The 14,894-nt window shown below is 45.3% G+C and overlaps 1 long non-coding RNA gene across 1 annotated transcript; it reads right to left on the bottom strand.

The window, feature by feature from the left end:
* Positions 1 to 847: 847 nt before the first annotated feature.
* Positions 848 to 14,678, bottom strand: LOC140479576 (uncharacterized). The gene is made up of 2 exons (XR_011961079.1): positions 14,645 to 14,678; positions 848 to 1,725 (listed from the first exon to the last, which is right to left on the bottom strand). It is a non-coding gene; the product is annotated as an uncharacterized lncRNA (long non-coding RNA).
* Positions 14,679 to 14,894: the final 216 nt, after the last annotated feature.

The raw sequence follows: 14,894 nt of genomic DNA, 5'->3' as shown, positions 1-14,894 counted from the left end.
CTGACTTTATTCTGACATCAGTTTCTATTCTTCATTATAAAGTACCCCCACCAGTTTCAGACTGGACATTTCACACCCAGCCCCCATGTCCTCACATTGGAATCAAGAACCAAACTTGCCCCATCTCAGGATTGCCCTCTGAATGTGGTGTCAGTGTGTTAATGTTGTGTTTGAATGAAAGAGCCACAGTGGAATCTGGGACTGAATCCAAGGGGTTTCTGAGCCACCAGCATCCTCCCCGCTGTGTGAGGGTCTGTTTGGATAAGATTTCAGCCCCATTGGTTCCCACTGATACTAAAGACCTAGAGTGAGATTATTGGAGTCACATGTGGACTTAGGAACACAACAAGGTAAAAACAATGACTGCAGATGCTGAAAACCAAATACTGGATTAGTGGTGCTGGAAGAGCACAGCAGTTCAGGCAGCATCCAACAAGCAGCGAAATCGACGTTTCAGGCAAAAGCCCTTCATCAGGAATAGGAACACAACAGTCAGTTCAATGATCTGCTCTGGAATCCACCCTGAGCCCTGGATGACTCTCACTGAGATGGCCCAGGGGTTACAGAATATGACAGCAGAAAGTGGAACCAGTTTATCATTGACTGCCCTCCCCAGCCGTGACTCCCAGACTCCCCAGACTTAACATTCTCAATCTTACTCCAGGGACACACGGGACCATTCAATCGCACTTTAAGAGTAAAGAAAACCCAAGTCTAATTTAAGGAATATTTATTTCCCAATTTCTTAGAAATTTTTCTTCTGAGTAACAAGATGCTGCTGATCATATTTATCAATGCAGGGTTCCCAGTAGCTCTGGCCATTTCCAAAGCACACACGAGACAGAGACTGAATCTTCTTGATCTTTAATCCCTTTTCCAGATTTACATTGACAGAAAAAAAGATTGCAATTAACAGCCCAGACAGAGGAAGCTGCTCAAAATCACAGCCACAATGGAGCTTAAGAAAAACACTTGTGGAGATTTTCTCAATAACCTGCGAATCCTGTCCCTTTAAGTAGTGACAGAAGCTTAAATTCGAACTGACGGCTGAGCAGGAAGGAGATCTGGTTTACTGAAGCAGAGATTTCAGAGGTTCACATGGTTTTTGTACAGCTCACAGTCTTCACCATCTTTGAGAGGTTTCACTTGGCATCACAAGTCATTACTGTCTCCATAAAACGCTCCCAGGACAGCGTCAGAACGGGGTTTGATGCAGAGTAAAGCTTCCTTTTGATGATCCCAATGACCTGCCTTAACGCATGAACCTCAGAAATGTCACCGAGCCAATCCCAAGAAGGAAGAGAGTTGAAATTCAGTGCTGACAATGACCTTTGTCCTGCCAGCTCAGCCTGTTCCATTTAAAGTTGTGTCTCCTCTGTGGACTGTCTCCAACATTCTACACACATTCTGATCTCCTGATGCTCTTGCTGAGGGGAGAGGGGAGGGTCACGTGGGTGAGGGCACAGGAGAAGCGAGCGTTGGACTCCCAGTCAGACCCAGAGAGGGTCAGCAGGCTGCTGACACTGTAGGTGCTGTCTGAAGCTCGCAGGTAGTTGCTGGTCTGAACCCCGTCTGAAATGACTGTACCATCCTTCTTCCACTGCACCTCCAGCTCATCGGGATAGAAGTGATTGGCAAGGCACACCAGAGTGGCAGTGCCCTTGCCATTGACCTGCTCTGGGGAGGGGGGCAGGAGGGTCAGTTTGGGCTGAGAGTTTTCACGGCCTGAAAGACAAGACAAACAATTTTAATCCCTGCCATTCAAAGGGATTTCAATTCTGACATTCACTGGCAAAACAATCCATTTGAACATTTGTCTTCAATACCTAACAAACCCCATATAAGGACAGGGCCTTTTAAAATTGCTTCTTGGGATGTGAGTGTCACTGGCAGGGCAAGCATTTATTGCCCATCCCTAATTGTCCCTGAGACGGTGATGGTGAAAGAGAAGGGACAGCTTTGGATCATTCTTTAGGGAATGAATGTGGGAAGCTGGAAGGGCTATCAATGGGGGAGCATTTCAGTGACAGTGATCAGGACTCAGTGAGACTGAGAGTCGGGATGGATCTGGAGAACCATGGAGCAAGTGTGAAAGTTTTCATTTGGGAACAAAACCATTTTACTAAAGTGGGCAGGGATTGTGTAAAAGTGGGCTGAAAAACAAAATGCAGGGGTGAAATTTACCAGGACCTGAGGAAAGCAAAGAGCTGACAAGATGAAATGTGTCCAGATGAAGTCAAGGAAATCCCAGTGATGTTTTATAATCACAGAAAGAACAAAAAGAGAATGAAGGAATGTATGAGGCCCATTCGAGAGCAGGAAGGGAACTTGTGTGCGGTGGTGGAAGATGGACAAATGGTTCCTCATGAAAACGTCCGGTCTGTTTTCACAAAAGAGAGGGACATATATAGCAGTAACTGTAGTTCAGGAGGAGAACTGTGCACTATTGGAACAGCATCTTTCACATCTGAAAGACTCCCAGTTCATCCAAAGAAAAGAAAGATCCATGCTGTCCCAAAGACATTTGCAGACAGTGTGGGACTTGTTTGAAATGTGGTCACTGTTGTAATGTAGAAAATGTGCAAACCAGATTGTAAACAAGATCCCACAAGCAACAATGAACCAAGGAACATTTTTGAGTGATGTTTATTCAGGAATAAGTATCAGCCTGAACATGATTCAAAGAGAAAGTAACGAGAACAGTTGGATGGAAAATGAGGAAATGAAAGTTAAAGGAGAAGGGAGGGATACTGGTTAGTGATGGGATTGATTGTTACCAGAAAATAAAAGGAAAGGGACAGAGTATTGTGAATGTCATATTGTACTGAGGGAACTTAAAAGTGCAGGGAAGCTCAATATAGAACAAGCTTAAAGGTTTTGTCTCTTCGGAATAATGTAGACAAAGTGGTACCACATAAACCAAGGGAAATCAAGTTTGCGAGGAGTTTAAACTAACTAAAGAAGGTAGGAGCTCAGGAGAAGTTATTAAAGTATCGAGACCAAGTAATAGGATCGAGAGTATGGAAAGGATCAAGAATCGAACTTGAGGCACTGCAGGGTGGAATGGTGGATCAGTGGTTAGCACTGCTGTCTCACAGCTCCGGAGACACAGACTCAATTCCAAATGACTGTCTATGTGGGATTGACACATTCTCCATGTGTCTACTTGGGTTTCCCTCAGTGTCACAAAGCTGTGTAGGTTTGGAGGATTATCCATGGGAATTGTAGAGTGGGTGGGATGCTTTTTGGAGGGTCAGTCTGCTTACACACTGGAGGGATTCCATAATTTCTAAAGGAGATAACGATGAGAAGGAGGCAGTCAATGCATGACTGAGGGTGTTGTACATCGATGCATCGAGTATATGAAACAAGGTAAATGAGCCTGTAGCGCAGGGACATGGCTGCAAGGGGATCAGGGCTGGGAACTAAATATCCAGGGATGCACATCCTATTGAAAGGAAATTCAAGGGGATAAAGGGTCAAGTGTGAAGGAGGAACTGAAGGTAATCCTTGTTAGTCAGGAAATGGTTTTGGGGAGATTGATCGTATCAAAACTTGTAAGTCCACAGGAGCCAGCAACTCGTCAGAGTATTTAAGAAAGTGGGTGTAGAAATAGTGGACACATTGTTGATCATTTTCCAACATTCTGTCGACTATGATAGAGTTCCAATGGACTGGACAGTATCCAATGTAACCCCACTTTTTAATAAAAGGAGGGAGAGTGGAAATGAGGAATTATACATGAAGAAAACGCTGGAGTCAGTTATTAAAGATACAGTAACCTAGCATTTGGAAAGCAGTGACAGGATCGGTCCAAGTCAGCATGGATCTACGAAAGGGAAATCAGGCCTGACACATCTTCTGGAAGGTTTTGAGGATGTGATCAGTGGAGAATGGACAAGGCTGAATCAGTGGACAACAGAAATTGATGAAAAATTTCAGCAGATCTGGAGGCATCTGTGGACAGCAATTGAAGTTAACATTTCAGATTGAGTGACCCTCCCTCAGGACCCAGTGGATGTTGTGATCTGGACTTTCAAAAGGTTTTTGACAAGGTCCCATACAAGAGATTAGTGAGCAAAATTAAACCTCATGGTATTGGACGTAATGTATTGACATGGAGAGAGAATTTGTTGGCAGATAGAAAGCAGAGAGTTGGAATAAATGGGTTCCTTTCAGAGTGGCAGGCAGTGATAAGTGGGGTACCGCAGAGTTCAGTGCTGGGACCCCAGCTGTTCTCAATATACATAAATGATATGGATAAAGGAATTGAATGCAATCCCTCCAAATTTGCAGATGACACTTAGCTGGGTGGCAATGTGTGCTGTGAAGAGGATACTAAGAGGGTGCAGAGTGACTTGGACAGGCTGGCTGAGTGGACAAATACTTGGCAAATGCAATATAATTTGGGTATATGTGAGATTATCCACTTTGGTGGTAAAACAGGAAGTCAGATTATTAGTGAATGGTGAAAGTTTAGGAAAAGGTGAGGTGCAATGAGAGTTGGGTGTCATGGTGGAACAGTAACTGAAAGGGGGCATGCAGGTGCAGCAGGCAGTGAGGAAAGCTAATGGCATGCTGGCCTTCACAGTGAGAGGATTTGTGTACTGGAGTAAGGATGGTCTTGCAGAATTAAGGCCTCAGCTTGAGTATTATGTGCAAGTTTGGTCTCCTAGTCTGAGGAAGGACATTCTTACGATTGAGGGAGTCTAGCGAAGGTTCACCAGACTGATTCCCTGTACAGCAGGACTGACATATGAGGAAAGACTGGATCAACTGGGCTTGTACTCACTGGGATTTAGAAGAATGAGAGGAACCTCAAAGATGGGATTTGGCAGGCTTGATGCAGGAAGAATGTTGTTGATATTAGGAAAGTCCAAAACTAGGGGTCACAGTCGAAGATTAAGGGTTAAGTTATTCCGATGTTGTGAACCTGTGGAATCAAGGGATATGGGGGTGGAGTGGGAATGGGATAATAGATTGCGTCATCAGCCATGATCACATTGAACGATGGTGCAAACTCAAAGGGCTGAGTGGCCTATTCCTGCAGCTATTTTCTATGTTTCTAATGATGGTAGATGTGTGAGGGTGGTGGGTGTGTGTGTGGGAGGAGCAGGTTTACCCTGTCAGGAAGAACTGTAATTACATCGACAGCAAGAGGAAATATGGAGTTGGAAAGCATAGAATCTGTGTGAGTCAACTTAAGGACCCACAAAATAGCAAAGCACTTGATGGGAATTATGTACAAGTCTCCTCTCAGTAGTCGGGATGTGGGGCAGAAAATAAATCAGGAGATAGAAAACACACATAAGAAAGGGATTATTACAATAATCATGGGGACTACAATATGCAGGTGGACTGGGAAAGTCAGGTTGGGAATGGATCTCAAGGAAAGGAATTCATGGAATGTCTGCGAGATGCTTTTATTTTGGAACAGTTTGTGGTAGACCCACCAGGAAACAGGTAATTCCGGATTCGGTGATACGTAATGAGGCAGCCCTGATTGGGGAGCTGAAGGTGAGTGACCCCTGAGGGGGCAGTGACCATAATGTGATACAATTCACCCTGCAGTTCGAGAGAGAAGCTGGGAATTATATGTAATAATAGGAGTCAATTCGACAAAGGAGAGCCAATGGACATGATCTATTTGGGTTTCCAGAAGGCCTTTGACAAGTTGCCACACAGGAGGCTGCTAAACAACATAAGAGCCCATGGGGTTTGGGGCCCGGTACTGACATGGATAGAGAGTGGAAAAAAATGGGTCTTTTGCAGGATGGCAGCTGGTGCCTCATGCAGTTCAGCAGAGGGTAGTTTTGGGACCTCAGCTATTCATGTAACAATTAATTATATATTAACGATCTGGAAAAAGGAACTGAGGGCATTGTTCCTAAATTTGCTGATGACACAAAGAGGAGGGGAGGGACAGGGAGAGTTGAGAAAGCAGGGAGGCTGCAGAAGGACTTGGAAAGGCTCAGAGAATGGGCAAAGAAGTGACAGATGGAATACAAAGTGGGAAAGTATGAGGTTATTTGACCTTAGGTTGGAAGAATAGAGACACAAACTGTTTTCTAAATGGGGAAATTTGGAATTCTGACACATAAAAGGACTTAGGAGTCCTCTTTCAGATTTTACTTCAGGTTAATATGTGCGTTCAGTTGGCATTTAGGAAGACAAATGCAATGTTAGCATTCATTTCAACTGAGTTAGAATACAAGAGCAGGTGTGTACTGCTGAGGCTGTATGAGACTCTGGCCAGACTGCATTTGGAATATTGTGAACAGTTTTGGGACCTGTATCTAAGGAGGGATGTGCTTGCAATGGGGAAGATCCAGAGGAGGTTTATGAGAATGACCCTGGGGGTGACAGCCTGGTCTATTGAGGAGAGATTGAGGACTCTGGATGTGTCCTTGATAGAGTTCTGAAGGGCATGGGGAGATCACATTGAAACTTACAGAATACTGAGAGGCCTGAATAGAGTGGGCAGGAATGAGATGTTTCCACCAGTAAGAGAAACATGGACCAGAGGGCACAGCCACAGAATTTAGGGATAATCCATTAGGACTGAGATGAGGAGGAATTTCTTCTGCCAGAGGGTGGTTAATCTGTGGAACTCATGCTGTGGAGGTGAAGGCATTGAGTGTGTTTCGGACGGACATTGATAGGTTCCTGATTGGGAAGGCGATCAAACATAATGGGAAGAAGACAAGAGAATGGTCATGAGAAACACATCAGCCATGACCAAACGGCACAGCAGACTTGATGGGGTGAATGGCCTAATTCTGCTCTGTTATTATATTGTCTTTTGAACAGACTCTGCAAAACCCTAGAACACTGGAAGGCCAGGATTTGAGCCCAGCTGGAGCTGTTTGTTATCAGGCCTTTATCAAGGGATAACCAGGGAGTAGTGAGAGTGTGCACCCTGTTCCATGTGGGAACTTCAGGATGCTTCCCATCTCCTGGAATACCATGAGTTCAGGAAGTGTGGTCAGTGACAGCAGTTGGAGTTCTGGGTTTTGGAGCTTGAGCAGCAGCTGGTGTCAGTGCGGAGAGTCCCTGAGGCTGAGAGCTCCATGGAGAGCATTTCTAGATGTGGTCACTCTGCAGCCTCAGAGTATGCAGGGAGAGAGGGAATGGGGAGCAGCAGACAGTCCAACAGGACTAGGCCACTAGTACAGGAATCTCCTGACTGCATCCCACTGTCCAACCAGGATTCAGTTTGGAATCCTGATGAGAATGATGGTTCATCTTGGGAGTGCAGCTGGAGCTAAGTCCATGGCACCACGGGGACTCAGCTGTACAGGGGGGCACAAGGAAGACTGGAAGAGCAATAGTGAGAGGAGATTCAAGAGTGAGGGCAATCGATAGGTGTTTCTGCAGCTGCAGATGGGATTCCAGGATGGTGTGTTGTCTCCCATCCTGAGGGTAGAGGGGGAACAGGCAGCAGTTGTGGTCCCAGTGACAGAGGGAAAAAAGGGATGTGGTCCTGCAGTCAGAATTTAGGGATCTCTGGAGGCAATTAGCAACAGGAGCTCAAAATTGTGAATCTCTGGACTACTCCCAGTGGCCAATGCAAGTGAGGATAGGAACAGAAGGATAAGGCAGTGTGTATCTGAGGCTGGAAAGGTGGTCCAGGAGGGAGCGTTTGAGATTCTTGGGACATTGGAATGACTTTGTGGGAGATGTGACCTCTATAGACCAGATGGGTTGCTCCTGAACAGAACTGAGCTCCTTGTGGGGTGATTTGCTGGTGCTGTTGGAGAGGCTGTTAATGAATATGGAAGGGGGGCTGTGGGAACCAGGAGGAAATATCAAAGAGGAACACCAAGAAAAACAGAATCATGGAAGAGATAGATACTCTAAAGTAAGGAATAGTAACTTATTTGGCCGGGTCACAGTGAGGGAGAGAGTGATAATTTCTAAATCCAACTGACTGTGTGCCTGCGTGGAGTATGGGGAGTAAGATCGGGGAGTTACAGAAGCATATTACCAAGTGGAAATCTGGGGTTGTTGCTCTTACAGATGAGGCTCAAATGAGGACAGGACTGGGTATTAAATATTCCTGGATACAAAGTTTTCAATAAAGATAGGAAAAGGGGAAGAAGGTGTGGAATTGGTTGAGATCTGTGCAGAGCAGGAGAAAGAGGATGTCCCAGAGGGGTCAAGGGCAGAATCAATTTGGTTTGAGATAAGGAACAAGAAAGGTGCAATCAGGTTGTTCAGTGCAGTCTGTCGGTCATCAACTCGAGGGAAGGATGTAGAGGAAGAAATCTGCAAGAAATTCACAGCACACATTTGGGTAACTTTAATTATCAGAATATAGAATGAAATCAGAGCAGTGTGAAGGGCAGAGAGGGGCCAGAGTTGGGAGAGTGTGCTCGGGTGAACTTTCTCCAGCCATGTGTTCCCATTCCAATCAGAAAGGAAGCTCTGCCAGACCTGGATCTTGGGAATGAGGAAGCCCAAGCATATCAAGTGTCAGTGGGAGGACATTTAGGGAAGAGTGATAATTGTATCACAAGGTTTAGGGAGACAGTGGAAAAGGACAAAGGACAATCTAGAGTAAAGTCATGACCCTGGATCATATCCCATGGATCACCTCCACATATCTCACTCTTAGAATTTTCATATTTTATTTTAAAACAGAATATGAATGAGTTACCATCTAATATTTTGCCGCAGTATTTATGGTTGCGAAGGACATCGAAGTGAAGAAAATTCCGGAAATAAATGTTGATGTCTTGAGAAAAGTCCATATTACAGAAGAAGAGGTGCAGTAATCTGTTCTTTAAACTCATAAAGGTAGATAAATCCCCAGGACCTGATCAGTTCCATCCCAGTACTTTGTGGGAAGCTTGGGAAGAGACTTTTGACACCCCTTGGTGAGATGTTTGTATCATCAACAGTCACGGATGATGTGCTGGAAGACTGGAGCATGGCTAATTTTGTGCTGATATTTAGGAAGGTCTGCAAGGATTACCCCGGGAATTATAGACCGGTGAGTTTGATAGTGGTAAGTTGTTGGAGGCGATTTTGACAGGCAGGATCTGAATGCATTTGGAAAGACAAGGATTGATTAAGGATAGTCCACAAGGCTTTGTCAGTGGGAAATCATGTCTCACAAATTTGATTGAGTTTTTTGAAGACATGACCAAGAAGATAGCTGAGGGCAGAGTGGTAGACATTGTCTACATTGACTTTAGCAAGACCTTTGACGAGGTATTGCATGGACAACTGGTTAGTAAGTTAGATCAAGTTGGATCCAGGGAGGGCAAGATAACTGATACCAAATTGGCTGAATGGTTGGAGACAGAGAGTGGTTGTTGTTCAGACTGGAAGCCTGTGACCAGCGATGTGGCAAAAGGATTGTTTCTGGGTTCATCATTGTTCGTCATTTATAGAAACAAATTGAATGAGAATATAGGAGGCATGGTTTGTGAGTTTGCAGATGACACTAACATTGGTGGTTTCATGGACAGGGAAGAAGGCTATTTGAGAGTACATTTACATTACACATTAAGATAATAGCAAGGTGTTGCATTTTGGTACAAAAACCAGGCCAGGGCTAACACAGTTAACTGTGGGGCCATGGGGAGTGTTGTCAAACAGGGAGACCAAGGGGTGGAGGCACATAGAGGATTAAAACTAGTGTCACATGGAGATAGGGTGGTGAAGAAAGCATTTGGTACAATTGCTTCTATCGGTCAGAGCATTACATGTGGGAGTTGTTCCGACTCTCCAAGGTATTGATCAGGCCCATTCCCAGTCACCCTGCTATTGGAAGGATGTCATTATATTGGAAAGGGTGTAAAAAGGATGACAAGGATGTCACCGAGACTGGAGGGTTTGAGTTATAATATTTTGGAGATGGGGTAAAAAAATTCCATGGAAGGTTCAGGGACGAGGAAAGTCAGTCATGAACAAACTTTGGAGAAATTTGGACTGTCTTCCTTGGAGAAGTGAAGGCTGAGAGGAAATTTGTTTGACGAAAGAACTCGAAGACCTTAGGCTCATCCGAGAGAACAAGATCTTTCTGGACAAGACCTTCAGTGATGTTATTACACCAATCATGCCAGAAGAGAGCAGAAGAGTGCAGACGATGAGGTAGGCAGAGAGAAGACAGGTGCAAGAGACGCCGGGAGAAGTACCTGTCAGGAACAAGTTGAAGCTTTAGGAAACAGTAAAGTCTGATGACACTGCCAGTTCGCAAGGCGGCCATGTTTGTCCATCAAAAGTTGCCGCAGAAGCAGAGCGGAAGAGTCGGACATCGCACAGAGCCGTGGTAATAGGGGACTCCATCATGAGAGGAACTGACCATGGTTTTTGTGGCAGCAGACGGGATTTAAGGATGGTGTGTTGCTTTCCTGGTGCTAGACATCGCGGACAGAGTGCAGGACATCCTCAAGGACGAGGGTGAAGAGCCCGAGGTGGTGGTACACGTCGGCACAAATGATGTCGGGAAGAATAGGAGGAACATACTACAGCGAGACTTCGGAGAACTAGGAAGAAGGCTAAAAAGCAGGACGTCCAAGGTGGTTATCTCCAGTTTGCTTCCAGTTCCTCGAGCTAGTGTGGCCAGAAACCGGGAGATAATGGACTTGAACGTGTGGTTGGGGAACTGGTGCAGGAAGCAAGGTTTCAAGTTCTTGGATCACTGGGGTATATTTTATGGTAACCATAAATTCTACAAGAGAGACGGCTTGCACCTTAATAGATCAGGGATCGGCATTCTGGCAGGCAGGTTTTCTGCTGCAACACCGCTACATTTAAACTAAGTAGTGGGGGGGAGGGGACAAGCTGGATGTTTAAAAAGGAAATTGAAGGGGTAGTTAGAACAAGAGAAGTCAAGAAAGACAACTGTATCAAGGAGGCAGAAAACTGGAAAAGGCATCATGCTGTAAAGATGGGTGAAATAAGGGTTGAGGGGAAGGGTGAGAGCAGTAACAAATCAAAAATTCTATATATGAATGCACGAAGCATTAGACACAAGGTGGATGAGCTTGAGGCTCTTTTGGAAATTGGCAGATACGATATTGTGGGGATAACTGAGACGTGGCTTCATGGGGACAGGGCCTGGGAAATGAATATTCAAGGCTACACGTGCTATCGTAAGGACAGACTGATGGGCAGAGGGGGTGGGGTGGCCTTGTTGGTAAGGGAGGATATTCAGTCCCTTGCGCGGGGGGACCTAGAGTAGGGGATGTAGAGTCAGTGTGGATAGAGCTTAGAAACACTAAGGGTAAAAAGACCCTCATGGGAGTCATCTACAGGCCCCCAAACAGTAGTCTGGATGTCGGATGTAAGTTGAATCAGGAGCTGAAATTGGCTTTGTCGCAAAGATGTTACTACAGTTGTTATGGGGGATTTTAACATGCAGGTAGACTGGGAGAATCAGGATGGTATCGGGCCTCAAGAAAGAGACTTTGTGGAGTGCCTCAGAGATGGATTTTTAGAGCAGCTGGTGCTGGAGCCGACCAGGGATAAGGCGATTCTGGATCTGGTATTGTGTAACGAACCAGAATTGGTCAGTGACCTCGAAGTGAAGGAGCCATTGGGAAGTAGTGACCATAATACAATAAGCTTCAATCTGCAATTTGAGAGGGAGTGGGTACAATCTGAAGTGACAATATTTCAGTTGAATAAAGGGAAATATGGAGCTATGAGGGAGCAACTGCCAGAGTTCAATGGTTCAATACCTTAACAGGGAAGACCGTGGAGGAACAATGGCGGATATTTCTGTGTATAATGCAGAAGTTGCAGGATCAGTTCATTCCTAAAAGGAAGAAACATCCCAGGAGGAGACATGGGTGGCCGTGGCTGACGAGGGAAGTAAAGAAACATATAAGGTTAAAAGAGAAAAAGTATAACTTAGCGAAGATAAGTGGGAAAACTGAGGACTGGGAAGCTTTTAAAGAACAACAGAGGATTAGTAAGAAGGAAATACGCAGAGAAAAAATGAGGTACGAAGGTAAACTGGCCAAGAATATAAAGGAGGATAGTAAAAGCTTTTTTAGGTATGTCCAAGGCAAAAAAATGGTTAGGACAAAAATTGGGCCCTTGAAGACAGAAGCAGGGGAATATATTACTGGGAACGAAGAAATGGCAGAGGAATTAAATGGGTACATCAGATCTGTGTTCACTGGGGAAGACACAAGCAATCTCCCTGAGGTAACAGTGGCTGAAGGACCTGAACTTAAGGGAATTTATATTTGCCAGGATTTGGTGTTGGAGAGACTGTTAGGTCTGAAGGTTGATAAGTCTCCGGGACCTGATGGCCTGCATCCCAGGGTACTGAAGGAGGTGGCTCGGGAAATCGTGGATGCGCTGGTGATTATTTTCCAGAGTTCAATAGAATCGGGGTCGGTTCCTGAGGATTGGAGGGCGACTAATGTTGTGACACTTTTTAAGAAGGGTGAGCGGGAGAAAGCAGGAAATTATAGACCAGTTAGTCTGACCTCAGTGGTGGGAAAGATGCTGGAGTCTATTATAAAGGATGAAATTACGGCACATCTGGATAATAGTAACAGGATAGGACAGAGTCAGCATGGATTTATGAAGGGGAAATCATGCTTGACTAATCTTCTTGAATTTTTTGAGGATGTAACTCGGAAGATGGACGAGGGAGATCCAGTGGATGTACTGTACCTGGACTTTCAGAAAGCTTTTGATAAAGTCCCACACAAGAGGTTAGTGAGTAAAATTAGGGCGCACGGGATTGGGGGCAAAGTACTAGATTGGATAGAGAAACAAATGGTAGTGATTAACGGCTCCATTTCAGAATGGCAGGCAGTGACCAATGGGGTACCGCAGGGATCCGTGCTGGGACCGCAGCTTTTTACAATATATGTAAATGATATAGAAGATGGTATCAGCAATAACATTAGCAAATTTGCTGATGACACAAAGCTAGGTGGTAGGGTGAAATGTGATGAGGATGTTAGGAGATTACAGGGTGACCTGGACAAGTTAGGTGAGTGGGCAGATGCATGGCAGATGCAGTTTAATGTGGATAAATGTTTGGTTATCCACTTTGGTGGCAAGAACAGGAAGGCAGATTACTACCTCAATGGTATCAAATTAGGTAAAGGGGCTGTTCAGAGAGATCTGGGTGTTCTTGTCCACCAGTCAATGAAGGCAAGCATGCAGGTACAGCAGGTCGTGAAGAAGGCTAATAGCATGCTGGCCTTCATAACAAGAGGAATTGAGTATAGAAGCAAAGAGGTGCTTCTGCAGCTGTACAGGGCCCTGGTGAGACCACACCTGGAGTACTGTGTACAGTTCTGGTCTCCAAATTTGAGGAAAGACATTCTGGCTATTGAGGGAGTGCAGCGTAGGTTCACGAGGTCAATTCCTGGAATGGCAGGATTGCCTTACACGGAAAGACTGAAGCGACTGGGCTTGTATACCCTTGAGTTTAGAAGACTGAGAGGGGATCTGATTGAAACGTAGAGGATTATGAAAGGACTGGACACTCTGGCAGGAGGGAACATATTTCCGTTGATGGGGGAGTGCCGAACCAGAGGACACAACTTAAAAATACGGGGTAGACCATTTAGGACAGAGATGAGGAGAAACTACTTCACCCAGAGAGTGGTGGCTGTGTGGAATGCTCTGCCCCAGAGGGCAGTGGAGGCCCAGTCTCTGGATTCATTTAAGAAAGAATTGGATAGAGCTCTTAAAGATAGTGGAGTCAAGGGGTATGGAGATAAGGCTGGAACAGGATACTGATTAGGAATGATCAGCCATGATCATATTGAATGGCGGTGCAGACTCGAAGGGCTGAATGGCCTACTCCTGCATCTATTGTCTATTGTCTATTGTCTATTTAATTCAAAATCAGAAAGTGTCTGGCCAGCGTAAATAGGGAAAAAATGTTCCCACTCATGAAAGGGTTGAAAAGGAGAGGGCACAGATTTAAAGTAATTGGTGAGGGAATCAAAAGTGAGATGAGGAAAATCATTCTCAGCCAGTGAGTGGTTAAGGTGTGGAATGCACTGCCTGAGAGTGGGGTGGAGGCAGCTTCAATTGAAACATTCTGAATTGAATGAGACTGTTGTTCGAAAAGGAACAATGTGCAGGGTGACAGGGAGAAGGCAGGAGAATCACACTCTGTGAATTGCTCATTCAGAGAGCCAGTATGGACAGGATTGGCGGAATGGCCTCCTTGTGCACTGTAACAATTCTGTGATTGTGTGGTTGAGCAGAGTTAAAGCTGGGGGAGGTGGGAGCTCGGTGTCTCACTGTGTTGCTGCTGCTGCTGCTGTTCCTGCTGCTGAGGTCAGTGAGATCAGAGACTGGGACAGGGAGCCAGAGCTCACATCAAACTCTGCCCGTGTCTGTCACACTGAGACTGGCAGGAGGCTACTCGCTGATTTCACTCCATGCTGCAGAAATGGGACCACAGGCTGCAAATGGACAGAACTCCTCCACACGGTGAGTAAAACTAACAGACTTATATCTTGCTGCTTAAACGGACAATGGAACTACAGAAATACAGCTGGACACCCTGTCAGACTCAGTGCTCCTCAATCAAACATTTCATTCACTGCAGCTCCCCACCAACACCTTCAACAATTCAGCATTTATGTTTTAGAAAGTGTATTTCAGTATTGACAGGATTCATAACGGAGGATTGAGGTTTACTTACTCAGTCGGAGCTTGGTTCCTTTACCGAACGTATGCCACAGTGAGAGCTCCCAGTGCAGAGGCTGTACAAAAACCTCTGCTCTTTGCTTCCCTTTCTCACTCACTCTCACACTCTCCCTCTCACTCTCTTTCTCTCTCCCTCATTCATGTGTCTTTCTGCCTCTGTCTCTCTGGGTTGTGTCCAGCTGGGCCAGGGCGGTTTGTCAAATGTATTTTTCAAATGTTAAGTTTTGCAGCTGTTCTTCACGTGT

Source organism: Chiloscyllium punctatum, chromosome 7 (genome assembly GCF_047496795.1).
Source record: "Chiloscyllium punctatum isolate Juve2018m chromosome 7, sChiPun1.3, whole genome shotgun sequence".
NCBI lineage: Eukaryota > Metazoa > Chordata > Chondrichthyes > Orectolobiformes > Hemiscylliidae > Chiloscyllium > Chiloscyllium punctatum.
This window is presented reverse-complemented; position numbering and strand designations above follow the sequence as displayed.